The 6,000-nt window shown below is 38.7% G+C and overlaps 1 protein-coding gene across 2 annotated transcripts in view; it reads right to left on the minus strand.

The window, feature by feature from the left end:
• The window catches only part of stat5a (signal transducer and activator of transcription 5a), a 58,703-nt gene that overhangs the window by 22,213 nt on the left and 30,490 nt on the right, over positions 1–6,000 (minus strand). Inside the window, exon 1 of one of the 2 annotated variants that reach the window (XM_007558123.2) lies at positions 3,600–3,656. The exons of the other annotated variant lie outside the window; for it this stretch is intronic. The gene's annotated coding sequence lies outside the window, so the exon portion shown is untranslated. Of the gene's footprint in view, positions 1–3,599; positions 3,657–6,000 lie in introns of those variants that run through there. 2 annotated transcript variants of the gene reach the window in all.

A 6,000-nucleotide genomic window follows, 5' to 3' on the forward strand; every position in this document is an offset into this window, starting at 1 on the left:
CGGTCCTGGAGGGCCGGCATCCTGCATGTTTTAGTTCTCTCCCTGGTTTAACGCACCTGGATCAAATGATGGCTCGTTAGAGACCTAAGGAGAACATTGGCATGCTGAAAAGGTTGTTACTACCACCAGGGAGAGAACTAAAACATGCAGGATGCCGGCCCTCCAGGACCGACTTTGCTCTAGATCAACATCAAGATTCAGAAACATTTGATTGCACACTAGCGGGTGTGCAATTCAGGTCCATGCAGACCAGGAGGAAAGTTTGAGACTTAAATTTCAGGCTGCAACAGGTGAATCGTTTAAAATTTAAGTGCAATCGTTTGATTTTACTGTTTATACTAGGGTCACAGTTTTTGTTACTGTGGAGAAAAACATATATATTCATCTGCTTCATGTGTGATGACATGTCATTATCATTTTAAAAATTGACGGGTAAAAATAGATTATGACTGGGGGGGGGGTTTTCACATCAGTAACAATGATGGACATGACAAAGTCTAGCGCAACTTCTTCTCTTTAGTCAAAGACTTCTTCAGAAGTCAAAAGTAAGTGCCTGGAGGCATTCTTGAGATCACTGTCATGTTATTGGTCTGCAGTACTAAATATGAGCCTTGCTATGCAACATGAAAGCTGCTATCAAGTCTTTTCCAGTCAACTGAGGATTCTTGGCCACTTGCCTCCCAGAAATCTGGTGACATGCAGTAAAGCTGTATTTTTAGCAAGCAACGAATTACCACACATTTAAGGTGTTAAATCTGAAGTACACTTGATGCAACTAGTGAAGCACTTGACTGGTTGCATGAAGTGGGACTGAGACCAGGCCAGATTGGCAACCGTGTCCAAACTAGAGAGCGATTCTCTGATTTGCACATAAAAATGTTAAAAGAGCACAGACTTAAAAATGAAGAATCTCCAAAACTGTATTCATGGAGATTTGACTAAAATTCCAACGCGGATGACAAAACTTCCTGAGGAGCAACAACTTCCTCAAATTTGTTGCTCGTTTTTCCATCTTAAACCATGGCAGCAAGCTCCTGATAATCTCTGCGGGACGCCTACTTTCACTCTGAACGAGGCTTAAACGTGTTCTTCGGTTATCCTTAGGTTTAAATCTGTTGTGTTGGGTCAATGCCACTTGTTTCCAGTCAACACACCCACTCAGCTTTCTCAAAAGTGGCTCAGTCACTGTCAGTAAAAGGCAAAGAGAAATGAGTATGCGGGAAGTTTGTGGTGTACATTTGTCATGTTTGTGTGTGCATGAGTATATTTGTAGGTGTTTGTGGTGTCAGTGGTTCTGCTTGACAATGTGTGCATCTTTTGTGTATCTGTGCATGCCTGATTCACACAAAGAGACCTACACAGAGCTTCTTTACTATAACACAACAACCAGACAAAAAGGGAAGTTCGCCCTCCCCGGCGATATGAGACTGTGCCTTTCGCACGTCTCTTTCACTTTTGTTTCTCAGCAGCTTATTTCCGAAATCTTAACTTCCATTTATACACTCCTTGGTAGCTTTTGTAACTTTCTTCTTCCTTAAACACAATTCTTTTTAAGAACTCAAATAAGTGAATAATCAAGAGATTGGTTACGAAAAACGTTGCACATGGTTGCTAATAATGCCTGGAAAAAAAAAAATACTGCTTTACTGCTGATAACAAAACAACTTTGTTCTGCAAAGAACATCTCATGACTTCAACACATGACTTTCTGTCGTATGTCGAATGAGTTATTAGGCAGCTGGAAAATAAATTAATTTAATATAAAACTCAAAAATCTGTTCTTCGTCTCGTGACCTTTCGAAAGATGTGAGGTGTTTCGCAATTTACCCCTCCAATGGGAGTTGGGCCTATTATATGTGCTAATCAATTTCTACTAAGGGCAATTCAAAGCACCCTCCACAATTATTGATAACCCTGGTAAAGATGTGCACAAAAGCCTTAAAATAGACGGTTGTTATGGAGATCTGGTGACCCTAAGAAGGCATGCTTTGCTGCAGTTCTGTAACAGTGAGCTTTGGAGTTTCAACCTCCTCAGTTTAAACTTGGCTCCTCCTCGTCCTGGTCTCCAATATCATTATTTTTTTCATAATTGCTTTAGAGATGTGCAACTTTAGTTACAATTATTTTATAGAAGCTAATAAAAGGGGGTGGATGATTGTTAAACATCAACATTTCTTGAAGATGAATACAAGATTTTAACTTTTTTTTAGATAAGTATATCGCTGTCTCTAGTTTGGTGTTTTTATCTAAATTCTTCAATCTAAGATAAAAGAATTACAGAAAATGTATTTCAAGTTTCAAGGATGTACAGTGACCTATAAGTCACTGCACATCCTTAGGCAACAGTTCTAGCATTGATCAAATCTTTGCATTTGTATCACCTTGAATATATTGATGAAAGACTTTAACTAAAGGTTAATTTCTCTGAGCTGTTGAAGTATTCAGGATTCATATATGAAGCTCACCTCTTAATATGTTTTTTTTATGAATTGCATAATAGTTGGTTGGTTTATCCTTCTTTTTTCTTAACAACACTAATGAAGCAGAAAAGTCGAACAACATGAGGTAGGGCTATAATCTTTAAAAAAAAGCAACACACTATGCCCCTGATCTAAAGAAATTCAAGAACAATTGAGATAAAAAGTAATTCACACATAAGTCCAAAAAGCTTTACCTGGCTATTTCTAAGACTTTAGGACAGTGGTGATCCTTACCAGAAATGTCTGACGCACCAAAATGACTCCAAGGACACATACAGAACTTGACTGAGATGTTTGAAAACCAGTTGAGATGCTTGGAGACCTTACATAGTTCCTCTCTAGTGACGTAAGGAGCAACATATTTCACTTTTTTTTATTTCTTCAATAAGTGAAACAACTGTCAACTGTATTTTGCGTTTACTCGTGTTATCTTTGTCTGATCACAAAATCTGCTTGCAAATCTGTTACCCGTAACTGTGAAAACAAATCTGTAAGGGAGCAAATACTCTTTCATTTCACTACAGAGTTGCTCCTGTTAACCGTAACGTCTGTTCTCTCTCTCTCTCTCTCTCAATTGTTCAAATGAATGAAAACCAAGTGGAAAAACTTGGTTTTTAACTCAATCCCAAAAAAGAGAAAATAAGTTCAATTCAAATGTGCGACATAGACATTTTATCTGCAAGGGAATCAGCGGCAAGCATCAGCACATGAGCTATCAGCTGATTGGAGGAAAAACCCAACAGGAAGAGCAGAAAACCTTTCTACCAGCTCTTTCTGTGACACCCACTGTGTGTAGCTTTGTTTCTGCACCATCCTTGCATCACACACGCATATGCCCACAAAGCACTGCGGGGAGCTGAAGCTAAAAAGTTTTGTTGTGCTGCTTCACAAGTCTGCCTGTCACCTTAACAGCTGTTAAAGGTGCAGGCTACTGGGACTGCTCACCACAAACACTTCCATTCTCACCTCTAACTGGAAAGTAACATCTTTCCCAGCAAAAGCTTCACTATTTTCAAATACCTTGAAATGAACACGAGGCATTTTTTTTCCCCTTCTCACAAGTACAAGATAACTTCTGCAATGTGGCATGGATTTAGAGAAAAAAAAAAAAAATCTTACCTTCAGGTTTGCGCTACTATGTAACAGCAGGAAACGCTAAAGTGGAGCGCCACTAACCTGAGACAGACAGAAAGTGAGAGAATGAAAGAGACAGACAAGTAGAGAAAGAAAGACAGAAGAGATAGAGAGACCAAATGGAGGAAGTGAGTCAACCCTGGGTGCTTCTGAGGAAGCTGTCTATTTCTCACAGGGAAGAGAGCTTCAACAAAAGGCCTGGGGAGGTTAAAAAAAGGGTGAAAGGGAAAGTCCAGTGAATGGATTTCTCTTTATTTCAGTTCTCCATGTCTTGACGATAAGCTAAAATAATTTATGAAAAGCAGAAATTCTTTTCAAAAGCTAACGCTTCATCAGGCAAATTCATCGAAGTGTTATTAAACAGGAATTCAAAAGATGCAGCAATTAAAAAGACGTTTGTGGGAAAACAGCAGAAGCCACAGCGATGCTAGAGATGGGGACTGAAGACTGTCTTATTTTAAAAGAATGAAACAAAGCAGTTCTGAGCAATTACTAGAGACATTTTATGTGCTTATATGTGGAACTCAAGAATGACTACAATTACTTCAAATATTTCTGGATTCACAAGATACTATTTCACAATTGCTCTAAAAGGTGTAATTTTTTTATTTTTTAATTCTGTAAATGTATATATATATATTTGGAGTAGTTTAATACAAGGTAGATAAACGTGTGAACTGCATTACACAAAGAATATGATTTCCCATGACCTTACAAACGTTGTATTGCAAGTTAATAGTGTCTTGTGTTGCGTCTTGTCTCCACCGATGGAGGATTTGATGGGGCTGTGGGGTGGTGCACCTCAACGAAGGATGTCCACATCTTTAGGTGAGTTTTAATGAGCTGCCAGACTTATTTATTTACTGATTCACTCAAATGTTGTGTCCTTTAAAAGGCCTGTGTTAAATCACTCACACTTACCTACGGCCTTCTCCCTCCTACATGTGACATCAGCATCATAAAACTCCTGTGTTGATTTTCATTTTCAACTCTAAGATGAACTAGAGTTCATCTTAGAGTTGAACTCTAAGATGACCTACTAACGGCTACTGAGAACTTTCTGGAGAGATAACCTTGCTTATCTTAGTATAAAAAGCTGTAACCCTTAACCCATACTTATTTGAAAAAATACTGGCAAACCTTTTTTTTTTTTTTAATAGCACTAATTCTTATTATATGGAAAAATGTGTAGTCCATATTAAATTCCCATTCATTAATGTAATTAAGATACAATGAAATCAGAAACCCAGGTTCAGAACCAATGACATGCATTCAAATTCAATTTAATTCAATGTACATCAGTTGACTCACATTCAGACATTCAGTTGTAATTAGTGGAAAGTATTTCTAGATTGCCTGGCCGACTGTAGAAAGTTGCTGATTGAGTAATTCCTCTCCGGAGCAGGCATGTGGTGACAGTGGAAATAAATCCCTTCTTTGGACAGGAAGAAATTTACAGAAGCTTAATATGTTGCCACAGGTCATGACTGGCCAGTGGCTGAGAGGATAGGTCGCGAAAAAGTTATTTTCTTTAACAGAGAACTCACTGCTAATGGCTGTGACTGATAATTATGGAAGGTGTGAAGAAAAACGAAGAGTACACTGAATTAATAGCTGTGTGTCTGCGTAAGGCAGAGACACAGCCAGAGGCATGGCCAGGCATCCTGCTGGACATATTTCATTTTTCACCACAAAGCAAAACGTTTATCCATGAACATGGATGTTTTAAAACACAGAATTTCAACTGAAATGTCAACTGGAATCTTCATTTTCTCTTTAGAAATGTGTTTTGACAGACCGTAAAGCATTATTACCAGGTTTAGGTTTCTAGCTACACCAACCTGTTTTTTTGTTGCTGCAACAACTGAACTTGTGTCACACACAAGAAGCCATAACGATTTGAGGGAGCTGCGCTATCTAAACTACAACCAGACAAAAAGTCGAAAGACAAAAAAAAAGAGATTCGGACTTTGAAATTTGGGGTCGTCGTGACTAAGCCAGCCCTCATTCCTGCCTGGACTCCAAAGAGACAGAACATCGGGAAACCATATGCTGATAGAAAACCCCAGACAGGCATCTTTATTTTTCTGTCTGGGCCTTTGGATTTGTTCTTTTAACCACATCTGTGACCCCATTTCAGTTAACTCTGTTACTGTGAAAACGGCACTTCTGATAAAAAAATATTGTTTCTTTTAAATCGCACTTGTCTCAAAAATTTGTAAGGGTCAAAATGCGTCTCATAATAAAAAAGTAAGCAGTATTTCATGTGAGTTGAACTATTTCCAGTGTGGTAGCGCGGGGTCATCAAAAAGTAGAGATGTGCCGATCAGGTTTTTTCCTCCCGATACCGATCACCCATGAGGGCCGATCACCGATACCGATCACC

This window comes from Poecilia formosa, unplaced genomic scaffold (assembly GCF_000485575.1).
Source record: "Poecilia formosa unplaced genomic scaffold, Poecilia_formosa-5.1.2 Scaffold94, whole genome shotgun sequence".
Classification (NCBI taxonomy): domain Eukaryota; kingdom Metazoa; phylum Chordata; class Actinopteri; order Cyprinodontiformes; family Poeciliidae; genus Poecilia; species Poecilia formosa.